The following is a 16,407-nucleotide window of genomic DNA, read 5'->3' as shown; positions in this document are numbered from 1 at the left end:
CTGTCATCGCCGCTGGGGACCGGGCTTAGCGGTGGCGCTGCAGCTTCTTGATCCCTACTGTGGAGGAATAAGGATCATTTCAAGGGAGAGTTGGAACCGTCCCCCTCTACTTCAACTTCCCAGGCAGGAAGATGAAGTTGAGGCTGCTAGTGCGGTTTGTGTTTAGGGGCGGTGGGAGGCTGTGCACGCAGGCATAGCAATCTAATTAAGGACACGGCGCCCAAGGTGTGCAGTGGTGGAGAAAGATGAGCAGGTTCAAGAGTGGCCGCACCTCTGGGTCGCAGTGCACTTGAGCACTGTCGCCAAAGTTGAGTTTGTTACCCTGAATGTGTCTCAACCTTCAAAGAGGAGGGAGTCTTCTTGACCCGAGTAGAACTCAGACCTTAGGTGCATTCGACTGGTGGTTGCCCACCACCACTTTGAGCGACCACGGTTTTGCCCTTTAAAAATATTTATGTGGGGCGGGATTCACGTGCCACCTCATGCAGAGCAGAGAACAACCAGTTTTTTTTTTTTTTTGTTTTTGTTTTTGTTTTTGTTTTTTTTTTTTTTTATCCCACCGTCTGTCGGGTCCTAAAACTCAAGTCATCAGGTTTGACAGCAGAGTGCCCTTACCTGCTGAACTGTTTCACCGCCCTGTGGTCTTATTGTAGGTGGGCACCAATGGCATCATCTCCACCCAGGACTTACCCAGGGAGACTTAATATGTCATTGATGATTTACCTACTGACTTCCCAGCCATTGCCCCATTCCTGGCTGACATCCACTCTAGTCACAGCAGTGGCTGGATCCTGTATGGAGGACACCTCCTGGGCTGTGCTGAGTCTGGCTGCTTGCTACCTGTGCACAGGCTTCCCGCTGACCGGGTCCAGCTTCCCCACTACCCACTTCTTCCTGGCCACCTGGGAGCAAGTGGGCGCCTAGGAGGAGGACAAGCTTGGGGCTGCATGGTCTGGAGAGGTAAGCGAGGGGTACCCTGCTGAATAAACAGAAGGGTTGGGCTTGAACAGGAAACTAAGACATTGGCTAAGAGGCATTCCCTTGATTCTGCTCCTCAACACTATGAAAATCGCTTAGTAAAATGAGGGACTAAGGTGCAGATACCAAAGACTCTGAGGGAACTTAAGGCACTTTACAGGTTTTTTTTTTTTTTCTTTTTTCTGGAATCACCTATAAGTACACAAATATTTCTAATGATATATTCATCAAAAAGTTAAAAATTTGGGAAATTTATAAAGGAACAACTTTTTTTTTTTTTTTTGTATGAGTTGGGTGTGGTGTCACTCACCTACAATCCCTGCAGAGTCAGAGAGGCAAACAGATCTCTGTGAGTTCTAGGCGAGCCTGGTCTACAAAGTGAGTTCCAGGACAAAATACAGAGAAACCCTGTCTGGAGAAACCAAAAATAACCCTTAGGTTCGTGTGTACATTTCTAGTTATTTCTTTACTATTGTTGCCGTTGACAACAGTGGGTCCACAGAGCCCATATTATTGTTTCACTTGCTAGTTCTGCTGTTTAGTATGCTCTGGTCAGTGTATTTCTGTAACATTTATTACAACCGTATAAAATCTCACCCTTCCTTGTGGTCATTAATGTTGCTCCCGTGACGTTTTTACTATAATCAATAGTATAAAACGCGTTATAAGGTTTTTATTTTATTCGTGTGTGTGTGTGTGTGTGTGTGTGTGTGTGTGTGTGTGTGTGTGTGTGTGTTTGTCTTTCTCTGTGTCTGCTTGTTGGTAGGGCCAGAAGAGGGCTTGGGCCCCCTGAAGCTGGGGTTGTTACATACAGGCAGTTGTGAACTGCTTGACAGACAATAGATACAGAGATTTGAGCTAGCATGCTGAAAGGACTACTAGGTGCTAAGCCACCTCTTCAAAGCCAACACTTTTTAAAGTGTCAAAACACTACACAGCCTTAGCTGACATCACAGGAGAGTGAGCAAGCATGCCATGAACTTCTTAGTAAGTTCCTTGTAGCTTTCTCCACATTGCCTTTGTAACAGTTTACATACTTCTGTCTGCAGGAGCCTGCTTTGCAGTCTCCCTGGAGAAAACACCAACTCTGCTCTGGCTTTGGTCTTGGCAACATGTGAAGCGGGTATGGGTGGGTGAGGGTAAATGGCCTCATTCCTCCTGTAGGTAGAGACAGAGTCCTCTTGTGAAATTCCACCTGGGTGTAAAATGCCATAGACCTGGAGCAAATCTGTGTTTGCTTTAACTCCCCTAGTGCCTCTGAGCTACAGAAGTGATGTCTTCCCTAAGAGCTTGCCCGTTGTTCCTGTGTTTGTTCTGTGAACTTAAAGGAAGAGACATGTTTTCCTAAAACCTGCACCAGCAGAGATGGAGAAATTGTTTTAAGTTTCAGTTTCTTACTTGACAGGTTAACATCCAGTTTTGTTTACTGACTAGCCTTGTAATGCCTTGGGTTTGACATCTCTATTACAGTTCAACAGAATACCTTCAACTCAAACACTGCCTCCTTGGCACAGGCCAGCCAGCTAGAGGGCTAGAGAAGACAGTCCCCACTGTTAAGTTTTATTCGCTCAGTCATTCATTCATACATTCTTTTTAAAACGTTTATCTAATATCATGTATAACAAGCTTATAGTGGAAAAAAATAAACTTTTCTAATACAAGCAACTAGGTCGCCAATTCTAATATTTATATTTTCTTACAGTCTTTTTAAAACTTTTTAATTTATGAGTGAGAGTGTGGGTGTGCATGCACATGTGTGCATATGCATGTGTGAACCAGAGGTCAACTTTAAATGTCTTTGCTTGGGAGACATCTTGTCTTTCTACTCAGGGTCTCTCTGGGACCTGGGGCTCCCCAGTTAGGCTAGGCTTGCTGGCCAGTGAGCCCTAGGGATCTGCTTGTTTTTCTCTCCAGGGCAGAGATTACAAGTGTGCTGCCACGACCTGCTTTTGATCTGGGTGCTGCCATTCAAATCAGGACTTCATGCACACACAGCAAGCACTTCATAGGCTGTGCTGCCTTCCCAGCTTCTCCTGTAATGTTAAAAAAAATCTATGTCACAGGGTTAGGGTTAGGAGCTAGGGTTTAGGGTTAGGAGTAAGGGGTTAGGGTTAGGGTTATATATGCAGAGAGTCATATATATCATATATAATCTCTATCTGAACATAGTTGATATTTGTTAATTCAGAAACTACTTTTACACATTTTCCTTATATCGGCACTGAAATAGACATAGACTCTAAGCGGAATGCTCTTACTCTGAATGGCCTCTCTTACATTTAGTAGGAACACTATTGATAATTTTTTGTTGTGGTAATATGGTAGACTCTCCAGCTAGAGCTTCCTCCTAACCCATCTTGATTCAGGGATTCCATTAGGGTAGGTTTCAGTGAGCAAGCAATTTCTCCAGGATAGAAGGCAGAGCATGTATCAGCCTGTGTGCTGGAGTTTAATGTACTAGGGGCATGGCAGGCACAGTGTCTTTCAGAAGAGCAGGGTTCTGGGATCTGATGCAGGAGCACTCAAGGGTAGAGACATTGTCCCCTCTGAGGACTGCAATTGGTTCCTGGAAGTAGGCAGCCTTGAACAATTTGAAGTGGGGAGTCTGACGTTTATGTTGTTCCTTTTGTTTTGCTTTTGATCCCCCCCACCCCCCATGCATCTCAGGTTGGCCTCAAACCTCATAATGGAGGATGATCTTGAATCTCTGATCCTTTTGACCTGACTGACCTGTGCTGAGATAGTGGGTGTGCAGCATCACACCCTACCCATTTGATGGGAACTGAACCGAGAGTGCAGGCTGACCAGGCACTCTACTAGCTGAGCCACAGTCTTTCTGGTGACCTTAGTTAGTAAGGGTCGAAGGGCAAACTACTTAGACAACTGTTAAATAGTCTGTTTGTTCACACCATCAGACTTCTCTTTAAATTTTTAAAATTGTGTTTACGCACATGGGTCATATGCCTACACACGGTTGCATGCAGTGCCCATGGAATACCCTGGACCCGAGTACCTGCAGTTGTGAGCTGTCATGTGAGTGCTGGGAAATGAACATGGGTCCTCTGGAAGAAGAGCCAATGATCTCAACCAGGGAGCCATCCCTCTGCCCCCCTCTCCTTACCTTCTTGCAGGAGTGTTTTATACTGTCTTCTCGACACAGTCCCACAGGATAAGTACAGTAATAACTATTTATATCACAGAAGAGAAAATAATTTCCAAATCTGCCTTAAGTGAGGCAAAGTCACCTTAGAAGACATACTTTTCCCCTTTCTTACACTTTTCATGCAAGATCCATTTTCTGTACACGAATCATATGAGTAGTTACAGTAAAAATCGCTGTGCTTTTTCTGAAGACATCTAATAAATAAGGTTAGTGTTTTAGTGTTCATTGTGGCTTTGGTGCTGGGACAGTTCTTGGAGCCATATTCAGAGGAAGTGTGAACTGGAGTGAAGTTGCTGTGAAGGATGCTTCTGATGATAACCTCACGATGAAATTACTGTTCTGCTGCTCCCAAGGAAAATTCAGCTGAATTAGCTAGCCACTTGCAACAGAAAAACAAACAAACAAACAAACAAAAATTAGAGCAAGAAGCATTTGCACTGAGGCTCCGGGGTCTTGAGGCTGCGGTGGGTCCCAAGTGTTTTAGTGTTTATTTGACATGAAGGTTACAGCCCCAGAGAGATGAGTTTACTACTTAGGATTCTCATTTCAGTAGCAACATTTCATTAGAAACAGTCTTTGACAGTTTCCTTTTGGTGTCCATGCATGCGGTACCTGTGTCTCTGTGTGTGCCTGCGCATGTGTGAGCATGTGCAGGCACACACAGACATTCATGCATGGCTCACAATTGTGTGGAGATGCATGTGTGTGCAGACTAGAGAAGAACTTTGAGGGTCATTCCTTAGGCACTATCCACCTTTCAAAAATTATTTATTTGTTCTGCCTACGTGTGCATGCTTTGACACTGTGGTAGTCAGAACACAAATTCAGAGTCAGCTCTCTGCTAATCCCCCTTGATGGGGTCTAGGAATTGAGCTCTGGTCATCAGGCTTCTGAGGTAAGTGCCTTTAACCTGCTGAGCACTCTATCCAGCTCCCTTTCAAATCATTTCCAGGCACACCTCCCCCTGACCCAGTACTCAGCAGCTAAGCCAGGATTGATTGCTGGGTGAGAGGCTCTCGGAGTTGCCTTCCTTCTTATGGGACTACACATCTGGGACTGACAGACACCATGACTGTTTTTGTTCAGTGTGTATTCATTCTAGGGATCAAACTCAGGTGCTTATGCTTGAATAGCCACTCCTCACACTGAACCATATTCCCAGCTCTTCCTTCAATTTTGCAGTTCTGGGACTTGAACACAAGTCCTCATGAAGGTTAGCTAAGTAAGTCCTTCATGAATGAGCAACACCCATAGGCACAGTAATTCTTTCATTACACCTTCCAGGTACTTGTGAAGTCAGGAACAAGGCAGAAAACACTTGCAGCAGTGGTCTTGGAAGATACAAGCCCTCGGTCTTCATTTTCTAAGCTGTAGATTGACATGGTAGTGCTGACTTTTTAGGGTTGTCATGAGAATTAACCAAGGCCATGTGTTGTTCCTGCCATGTAACTATCTTGTGGTAGAACTCCTTTATGTAAGGACTTGGTTGCTTTATTTCATTTTATTCTCTCTCTGTGTGTGCATGTATGTGTACGTATATGTTTACATGCTACATGTGAATATGTATGTCTATGTATGGTGTGTGTGTATGTAAATAATCTATGTTTATGCTGTATATGAAATTGTGTGTCTGCATGTTCATGATGTGTATGTATGTCTGTATTTGCGCATCATGTGTGTGTTTGTATGTGTTTGTGTGTGATGTGTGTGTCTGTGTATGGTATGTGTGTATGATGTGTGTATGTGCATGATGTGTGTGCTTGTGTGTGTCTGTATGGTGTGTTTATATGCATATGGTGTGTGCATGTTGTGTGTGAGTATGTGGTGTTTGTATGGTATGTGAATACTGCATTGAGGCCACTTGTGTGTGCATGATATTTATGTGGGGTGTGTGTATGGTATGTGTGTAGGACATATATGGTATGTGTTTTTGTATGATTTATGTGTGCACGTAGCAGGGTGCACATGCAGAGATTGGAAGGAGATCCTCCCATTACCAGTTCTCTCCTTTTACATGGGTTCCTGAAACTGAACTCGGATTTCAAGGCAAGGGATTTATTTACCTTTCGAGACTTCTCTGGACCTCTTTATAAGTACTTTTTAAATGGAGGGTTTTCCAAATTACTGTTTTGGGTTTTTCCCCCTTTGCTTTTCTTATCTTTTTGTAGGGGAATTTGGTGGGGAAAATTCTGTAGCTTTCTTGTTTTTTAACTTTTCCAAACATCCATATTGTTCTTCATATATTGCCATAGGCTGAATGGGCCTCAGGACTTGTTCCATTCGATGAGGTTTTGAGCACAAGATGTGTTTTCAATTACTCCTGTGGAAGGCTCTTCTGAATACTTTGAAGACCCTGGGATTGAACTCTTGCTTTGATAGATTTTATTTTATTTTTGAGGTAGATTTTGGCACATACCAATCTCCTTTGCCTGGAAGATTCTGTGATCTCTACATAGTTTTCTTACATCTGTTATAGTAATATTAATATTAGTCACTGGAAATGATATCAGAGGAATAATATCTTTACAGTGTGAAATATTTCTGCTCTCTTCATTCCCTCCAGGATGTTCACTTTGGGTGTGACAGAGTGTTCTACCTGGCATGCAAGAATGGCATGGTGCAACTGCATTACTAAAATGAACAAATGTACATTTAGTTAATCTGAGATTTCTTAAACTGTCACTTCATAGAGCAAAGAGGTTATGTGTGGGAGCTGTATTGGATTTGGGCCTGGGTGCTTTGTCACTGTGTGGCACAAGAACTTCACATTCACAGAATGTTGTCAGCCTGAACAAGACCCTTCTGGGTCTCCAACAAGGTTTGACCCCTGCTGAGCCCTGCCCTTGCATGTGGAAGCCTTTTGTCCCCAACTGGGAACAGTCTGGCCAGGTACTTCTCACCTGAGTCAGAATTAGGCTGGCCTTCCTGGTTATTTCCCTAATTTATTCAGACCACATAGTCGGTCCTTTGTTAAGGAAGTCTCAGCCAGGGTTCCCCACTGTGCTTGACAGATACCTGCTAAGTGGTGTTCTTTGGATATATAGTTTGGTCAATAAAGAAACCAGAAGCTCTCTTCCTCTTCTGGCTTGACACGAATAACCTGTGTGTGTGTGCTTCTTTCATCCCACAGGCTTTCGCCTGATTCTCGGTACCATGTCGGTGCTGGCGCCGACAGTTATGGCCGGAAGATCTGAGTAATGATGGGTACCGTTTTTTGTTGTTGTTGCTGTTGTTAGGGTTGTTGTTGTTGTTGTCTTCGTCGTCATTGTTGCTCTGTGTATTTTTGGTGTCAGGGAAAGGCTGTTGTGTTCTCACTGGGGAGGAGGGTGTTATCTAGAACTGAGTTAGATAGTATGTCGAAGGTTTTTGTTGATGAGGAATTTCCTTTGGGTTGGAAGGACCACAGGAATGGAAACTGAGTGTCAGTGGTAGGAGAGCTGGCCCTAGTCTGGGCTGCATCCTGGGAGAGGGATGGCAGCTTGGAAGTTGCTTCAGAAAAGGATGGAAACATTGTATCTGTAGCCAGGAAGCAGAGAAAGATGGGTGTTGTTTCTAAGCTTTCTTTCTTCTTTGTATGCAGTGCAAGCCTGAGCCCAGGGAATGGTGGTGTCTATATTTAGGGTGGGTCTTCCCTCCTTAATTAATCTAATCAAGATACTTTATCAGAGACATGCCTGGTGACTGTTTCCTGGATGGTTATAGATAGCATCAGATTGACAGCTAATAGTATGCATCACAGCTGGTCCCTGGATGCTTTAACATGGAATGGTGTGTGTTGAGTTGGTGCAGAGGTGACAGTTGTTGATCAAGAACTTTGGATTTAGCTGGAGCTTTTAATTTATGGAGCTAGAGTCCACAGGAACAGTATGTGTGTAATTCACCACATGTCAGTGAAGACAGAGAGGATAGAGAATAACTAGATATACGAAAATGGGTTGAAGAAAACTGCTTAAGTGTCCTTGAATACTACATATGAAGGAGGATACACTATGCCATCGTGAAAGCATTAGGCATTCTCTTAACTCTGCAGTACAGGGGTGAATTTGGAATACCCCAAGTACATCAGTGTCCCCATGGGAATGGGGAAAAAGTAACATACAACCAAACATCGGAGGCCAGAATCAGTGGCCTTACACTTTCAGAGAATGTATCCTTAAGGAAGACTGAGGATTGAACTTTGTCCCCCCAGGAAGGAATCACCTCATTTCTTATTTTGTTATCATTTTGGTAAGGCTGAATAGTCAAATCCCTTGTTGTAAAGATGTCATTCTGCTGGTTGATGTTTTACCCTTGTTGGATGGTATGTTTGAGAAGCCTTCTGGTTTTCTGTCTGAACAGGAAACTGGAGACCTTGCAGCTGGGCAACACTGACCTGATCCTCTTTGTACTGCTCCCCAACCTGTGGAGAGCTCCTCTCCTAGCTGGCACTCTCTCTTTCTCTTTGGGGAGGTTGGGAGGTCATGACTCCTGTACAGGTTTTGGCAGTGCAACTGAGGGCTTACCTTCAGAACCAGTGTGGAGGACTCTTGGGAAACTTGTCTCTGGGAATGTGAGGCCCTTTCCCTTTGGAAAAGAGTCAGACAGAGGGGATCTCTAAGGAGAGGCTCTTCAGGGCCTATGAAGTTGCCTCTTAGTGATTCTGTGTGGAATTCTGTAGCCCTGACAAGGGGTTCATGTGTGGCAGATTTCAAGCAGCTCAACTCTTCCGGAATGTACTTTGGGATCATAAACTATATTAAAAGGAAGTTTTGTTGTTTTCTCCCCTGTTATTTGCCTCTTTTAGTGGGGATGAGGAAATTAAAAACTCGCCATCTGAAGTGAGTGCTTCGCCAAAAGGTGACACAGAAAAGACATAGAGCAAATAAGGCACTACATGTGCAGATCTCCAGGTTAAAAGTCAGGCTCTCCCATCACAGCCTCCTCACTTCTCCCCAGACCTCCTCCCCACTGCCTTCTGATCTCCACATGCAGACATCCCTTTTTTTTTTTTTTTAATTAACTTGAGTATTTCTTATATACATTTCGAGTGTTATTCCCTTTCCCGGTTTCCCCCTCCCCCCTCCCCTTCCTTATGGGTGTTCCCCTCCCAACCCTCCCCCCATTGCCGCCCTCCCCCCATAGACTAGTTCACTGGGGGTTCAGTCTTAGCAGGACCCAGGGCTTCCCCTTCCACTGGTGCTCTTACTAGGATATTCATTGCTACCTATGGGGTCAGAGTCCAGGGTCAGTCCATGTATAGTCTTTAGGTAGTGGCTTAGTCCCTGGAAGCTCTGGTTGCTTGACATTGTTGTACTTTTGGGGTCTCGAGCCCCTTCAAGCTCTTCCAGTTCTTTCTCTGATTCCTTCAATAGGGGACCTATTCTCAATTCAGTGGTTTGCTGCTGGCATTCGCCTCTGTATTTGCTGTATTCTGGCTGTGTCTCTCAGGAGCGATCTACATCCGGCTCCTGTCGGTCTGCACTTCTTTGCTTCATCCATCTTGTCTAATTGGGTGGCTGTATATGTATGGGCCACATGTGGGGCAGGCTCTAAATGGGTGTTCCTTAAGTCTCTGTTTTAATCTTTGCCTCTCCCTTCCCTGCCAAGGGTATTCTTTTTCCTCATTTAAAGAAGGAGTGAAGCATTCACATTTTGATCATCCGTCTTGAGTTTCGTTTGTTCTAGGGATCTAGGGTAATTCAAGCATTTGGGCTAATAGCCACTTATCAATGAGTGCATACCATGTATGTCTTTCTGTGATTGGGTTAGCTCACTCAGGATGATATTTTCCAGTTCCAACCATTTGCCTACGAATTTCATAAACTCGTTGTTTTTGATAGCTGAGTAATATTCCATTGTGTAGATGTACCACATTTTCTGTATCCATTCCTCTGTTGAAGGGCATCTGGGTTCTTTCCATTTTCTGGCTATTATAAATAAGGCTGCGATGAACATAGTGGAGCACGTGTCTCTTTTATATGTTGAGGCATCTTTTGGGTATATGCCCAAGAGAGGTATAGCTGGATCCTCAGGCAGTTCAATGTCCAATTTTCTGAGGAACCTCCAGACTGATTTCCAGAATGGTTTTACCAGTCTGCAATCCCACCAACAATGGAGGAGTGTTCCTCTTTCTCCACATCCTCGCCAGCATCTGCTGTCACCTGAGTTTTTGATCTTAGCCATTCTCACTGGTGTGAGGTGAAATCTCAGGGTTGTTTTGATTTGCATTTCCCTTATGACTAAAGATGTTGAACATTTCTTTAGGTGTTTCTCAGCCATTCGGCATTCCTCAGCTGTGAATTCTTTGTTTAGCTCTGAACCCCATTTTTTAATAGGGTTATTTGTTTCCCTGCGGTCTAACTTCTTGAGTTCTTTGTATATTTTGGATATAAGGCCTCTATCTGTTGTAGGATTGGTAAAGATCTTTTCCCAATCTGTTGGTTGCCGTTTTGTCCTAACCACAGTGTCCTTTGCCTTACAGAAGCTTTGCAGTTTTATGAGATCCCATTTGTCGATTCTTGATCTTAGAGCATAAGCCATTGGTGTTTTGTTCAGGAAATTTTTTCCAGTGCCCATGTGTTCCAGATGTTTCCCTAGTTTTTCTTCTATTAGTTTGAGTGTGTCTGGTTTGATGTGGAGGTCCTTGATCCACTTGGACTTAAGCTTTGTACAGGGTGATAAGCATGGATCGATCTGCATTCTTCTACATGTTGCCCTCCAGTTGAACCAGCACCATTTGCTGAAAATGCTATCTTTTTTCCATTGGATGGTTTTGGCTCCTTTGTCAAAAATCAAGTGACCATAGGTGTGTGGGTTCATTTCTGGGTCTTCAATTCTATTCCATTGGTCTATCTGTCTGTCCCTGTACCAATACCATGCAGTTTTTATCACTATTGCTCTGTAATACTGCTTGAGTTCAGGGATAGTGATTCCCCCTGAAGTCCTTTTATGGTTGAGGATAGCTTTAGCTATCCTGACATCCCTTATCATATAGAATTTCTCTATATTTAGAGCCTTGGTTCTCCCTTATCTTGTGAAGTTGATTGTCGCCACCATACCAGGAGCTTCCACAGTTGGTTATTTAAGGATGAGATTATTAGTTCGGCTTTTTATCTCCTACTTGAACTTTGTTGTGACTGAAATAAAGCTTTGGCAGCCTCTGGCCCTACCCTGACTGATGATGGATGACGCATGTTCTTCATGTTCCTGAGTTGGAAACTTAGAGGTTTTGACCTTTCTGGGGAGGGTCAAGCCCCGCAGATGACATACTTGAGGACTACAGCTGCAACAAATGTAGAATGTGGGGACTGAATTCATGAACTTTTTTTTTGAAAAACAAGGAAGGTAAGCAGACTCTTCCATTTAGATAATACAGAGGAGCTACAGAGTTTTTTTTTTCTTGAAACCATATTAATATCTGCATTTCTTTGTCTTATTACCCAAACCTCAAAGCTGTACTTTAGCATTACGTGTCAGAAAGGTAAAAGTAACATTTGAGATGTTCTAGAACAAGGCAGAAAAAAACACAAGGCCACATTCGTTCCTTGTATTCAGTTTTGAGGTTCTTGCTGTGTCAGTTTTTCTTGTTTAGCAAAATGAAGAGGTAATGATACCAATAAGTGATTTCTTTTTCTTCTTGTCAACAACCTTCTTTATAAAGCGAGTATTCGTAAGAGAAATGTCTCCCCAGCTCCCTATTAAATTGTAAAGCATATTTGATCTAGTGAGAGAAGCCAACTACAGAGTCTAAGACAGTGGAGCATCCCTTAACTAATTCTTTGGTGGAAGATGGTGGTAATGGCAGAAAAGGTCCCTTTGAAACTCAGTAAATGAAATATCAGGGAGTAATTGCACTGTCACCCTGGTGTTAATTCAGACTCCAACTCTCATCTAGGTCTGCTTTGGCTCCCACAGTGTTTCTCTTCATTCATTGGCTGCCACTGTGATGCTACCCTACCCAACTCTGATGTCTTGGACACTCTCCTTTTTCTGTGGCCTCTGCCACCATGTCTGTCCCCAGTCACTCTCCTAAAATTCCAGTCCAGGCTGTTTCTCTCTCCTATAATTCAGGCTCTTGGGGCCTAGTTTTTTGGCTCTGTCCTGACTGCAGCATCAAACATAATGTGGTTTAGTGGGTAGCCAACCCCGATGAATTAATATTCAGATGGGTTAGTGAGTGGAGGCCAAAGCCAAACCAGACAACCAACAGGAGCCAAATACATACTGGAAAACCAACATAGTGGGTGCTGAAGGATGGAAGGGGTTCCGCAGGGAATCACAGGAGGCAGTGCTTGCTGGTAAGGATTTTCTTGGGGCAGGGAAATATGGACACAGCATCAAAGCACTTAGTAGGAGTGGGGACCCTTAAACACTGTGTAGAGGGCTTAGTGGAGCTGAGCCTGGGAAGGGAGATTGGGTCAGAGCAGGTGTCCTGGAATGGCTTGTTTGGTAGAGTTCAGATGACTGTCTATTGCAGGGGATGAGCTGTTGGGTCTGGCTGGCTTCCACCATTAATCATTGCCCGACCTTAAGCAAGCCCTTGGGTCTCTTTCTTCATCTGCAATGTGACAAGATAACTCGGGTTGTAAAGAGATTGAAAAGGAAAGGGAGTTTGGCTGTGAAATCAGTAAGGATGCCTTTTGATCAGCTGCTTCCTTACTGAGTGTTGCCTGCAGTAGGCAATGGGTGAATGCATAGATGGATGGATGCATGTCTTGCTGGATGCACGGATGTTGGATTCATGGATGGATGCATTGCTGACTGGCTGGATGCATGCTGCATGGATGCATAGATGGATGGATAGATGCATGCTGGATGGATGCATAGATGGATGGATGGATGCATGCATAGATGGATGGATGCATAGATGGATGGATGGATGCATGGCTTGCTGAATGCATGCTGGATGGATGCAAAGATGGATGGATGTATGGATGTTGGATGCATGGATGGATAGATGGATACATGGCTTGCTGGATGCATGGGTGGGTGTATGCATGGATGCTAATATGATATATGGATGTGAAAGCCGTTCAGACACAAAATAAAAACTGAGGGTATAGGAATGAGCAAGTCAATTTTGGTCCTTGTCCAGAACTCTCAAAGAGTTTGGACTGGAGAAGTTTACAACCTTACCACTTTTAAATACACTGTTATAATGTTATTTGTTGAGAATTTCATACATTGATACAGTATATTTCAGTATATCCACTTGAATAATCCCTTGAATACAGAGAAGCCTACTCATGAGTGAGGGGCCACTCACTAGGGACCATACCCCTAAAGAAAACCCTCCCCTAGCAGTTCTCAAGTGACAGAATCTTCTCAGCTGCAGGCAGGGGCTTCAGTGCCCTACCACATCCGTGCGGGAATGTTGACTGGTTTGCTCTTCTGCTGGACACCAACTGCACTGAGTTTGTAAGTTCAACGACCATATCATGAGAACATGTCATTGTTTTGATCCAACTCCTTCCGACCTTTGGCTCTTAAACTCTTTCCAACTCTTTGGCTCTTTTCTTTCCAATATTCCCTGAGTCTTGAGGTAACTTGATACGGTGGGAGCTTCTGTGGCTGAGCTCTCCACAGAGAGTTCATTCTCAATACTCGGACTAGTTACGAATGTGTATTAACTACCATCAACTGTATAAAGATGCTCCCCCAATGACCACCGAGAGCTGTGTTAATCTTTGAGCTTGTAACTGGTATAGTTTGATACTATATATCCATTTAAGAAAATAGTAGTTATGGTTCACTCCCACGGCTTATGAGCCTCTCTGCCATGGTTTCCTGACCAGATTTACAATGCCAGGCAAAAGTTTCCTCTTGTAGTGCAGACCTTGAATCCACCCAGAAAATAATTGGTGATCCTCAATGCATTCCTGCCATTTATGGAGCACCCATGAGTACATCTTGCCAGGGCTTTTGTTATGTAGCCCTGAGTAGTCACAGTGGAGTGAGAATAGTCTGCATAGCAACTTCTAGCATCATAAAGCTAGCAGGGGTGGAAGCTTCCTGCTAAGTACTGTGCAGGCAGGTCTGTGTGATGTCTTCAAGTTCTTTGACCTACTTGTGTGGTGTCATCAGCTATAGGATCTTACCATCACATTCTGATGGGTAGCCCTGAGCAATGAGAATTGACAACTCTGGTATCATCTCTGTGACATCCTCGACCAACAAGTTGAGAGCAAGGTGTCCTACATCTAGCTCTGGACTTTTTGAGAACTTGTAGCCAATGGAAGGAGAATTATCCACCTTGTAACATTCATTGTAAGTTGGCAAGTAGCTTTTCATATGGCTTTTGTATTTTAATGTTCATGGACGTTTTACCTACTTGTATGTCTGTGTGAGGCAGTCAGAAGTCCTGCAACTGAAGTTACAAGCAGGGGTGAGTTACCATGGGCGAGTAGGTGCTGGGAATTGAACCCAGGACCTCTGGAAGAGCAGCTTGTGCCCTTAACTGTCCGTCTCTCTGGCCCTTCATATGGCTTTTTCAAATATCCTTGGTGTTAGTTAGTGCTTCTTCATCCTCTTCCCTGCAATCCTAAAGATTTTAAACCAGTGTTTCATTTATGCATTATGTAACTATTGATCTACATTGGTAGAAAAGATTAAAAAAAACACATGGTTTACAAAATTATATTTGTAATTTGAAGACGGAATTCTAAAGGCGATTATGTTCAAAACGAACATGGGGAAATCCTAAAAAGGATCTGGTCTCCGCCCCCTTGTTGGAACACCTTACCTGTGTTCTGATTTTCTTCTTTTGTTTATTTCTTTGTTTATGGGTGTCTGCAATTCCTTTTTGTCCACAGCTGAACACTTTCCAGGCCGTTCTGGCATCCGATGAATGTGATTCCTATGCCCTCTTTCTCTATCCTCCCAATGGTCTTCAGTTTTTGGAACTCACCCCAAAGAATCCTACAGTGTCCAGCCGCAGCTTCCTGCTAAGGTGGGATTCTGCCAAGGGGAAGCAGATGATGTGAAGAGAAAAGCCCTGTATTTCAGCCTGACTAACAGTGAGCAGTCGGTGAAGAATCTCTACCAGTGAGTAATGTGGAGTGTGTGACTGTGCTATGCACTGGAAGGACATTTAGGAGGGACACTATCTCTAGTGGCCAGAAACCATTTGATAATAACCTCTGGTGGCTTCTAAGAAAGGCGCTGGTTGAAAACCAAGAGCTAAGCTGGACCTCTGGAGCTTCAGGCTGTCCAATATTTAAAAGATTCTTTCTTTTTCCTGCACTATCTGTCAGGCATAGAAACCAGAACCAGCAGTGATTATATGTTTTTGCAGAACTACTGGGGCTTGCTGTGAAAAACATTGTTCTTGGGGCTACATAAAAATATCCAGTCATAACTAACTGCCTCAGTGGGCGCTTTTCAGGTTAATGATTTCTGGAGAGGAGGCATCATGATTCAGTCTTTCAAACAGGTATTGTTAAGGATTAAATTATGAGTAGTATAATGGGGCGGAGGTAGATGAGGCTTTTATTCGTCTCAGGTTTCTTTTGGCACCATCACCAGAAATCATGCTGACTGGTTTACCCACAGCATTGCCAGAGACAAATCCATTTCTTAGTCTCCCCAGTGGGTTATTCTGCTAGTGCTGCAATAGGTTATTCCGCAGGTGTCTGTCCAGTTGGCGCTCCTAAGAGACTATTGACTTCAGGTGGGCTCTTTTGTCTTTGTATTTTGCAATACTAGCTTAGCCCACAGTAGTTATGTTGTGGCTTCCCATAGTTGCTTCTCAGTCAAACTAGATCATGGGCAGATAGAGTGAAAGAGGAAAAATTTGCCGATCACTTTATCTGCAGAGCATTGTGATAAAACCCTTGCAGATATTATCTTAATTAAAACTTTCTCAACTTATAGGTGGTAAGTATAACTATCTTCCCAGTTTTACCAATAGTCTTACCGAAATTATGAAAGGTGCTTATGTCAGAAGTAAATGGCCGAGCCATAGTCAATACATCTCTGAAGTATGGATACAGGGGTGATCTCTTATGCAGAGTAGATAGGGTGTTTCTTACTTGGATTTCACGTTACCTGGTTGTTTGTATTTTGGTTCATTTTATCAGTCACTCCGGTTACACTCACTCTGCCCCTCTCCTGCAATTTTGATATTTCTGGAAAGCATCAAAGGAGGCAATGAAGAACCAGAGTGAATGGATGATAGTGTCTTGTGTGTGGTGTGTGTGTGTGTGTGTGTGTGTGTGTGTGTGTGCAAGCGCGCTTGCACGTGCGTGCATGTGCATGCATGTGTGTGTGAGCAGGTGTATGAAGGCCTT

The 16,407-nt window shown here is 43.7% G+C and overlaps 1 long non-coding RNA gene across 2 annotated transcripts in view; it reads left to right on the top strand.

Annotated features, from left to right (window-relative positions):
* The window catches only part of LOC134485553 (uncharacterized), a 135,674-nt gene that overhangs the window by 52,171 nt on the left and 67,096 nt on the right, over positions 1–16,407 (top strand). Inside the window, exons 3-4 of one of the 2 annotated variants that reach the window (XR_010063671.1) lie at positions 654–960; positions 14,932–15,163. This is a non-coding gene — a long non-coding RNA (uncharacterized LOC134485553). The remainder of the gene's footprint in view (positions 1–653; positions 961–14,931; positions 15,164–16,407) is intronic. The other variant, XR_010063670.1, reaches the window with a different exon arrangement.

The sequence above is a fragment of the Rattus norvegicus genome, chromosome 2 (assembly GCF_036323735.1).
Source record: "Rattus norvegicus strain BN/NHsdMcwi chromosome 2, GRCr8, whole genome shotgun sequence".
In the NCBI taxonomy this organism is placed as follows: domain Eukaryota; kingdom Metazoa; phylum Chordata; class Mammalia; order Rodentia; family Muridae; genus Rattus; species Rattus norvegicus.
This window is presented reverse-complemented; position numbering and strand designations above follow the sequence as displayed.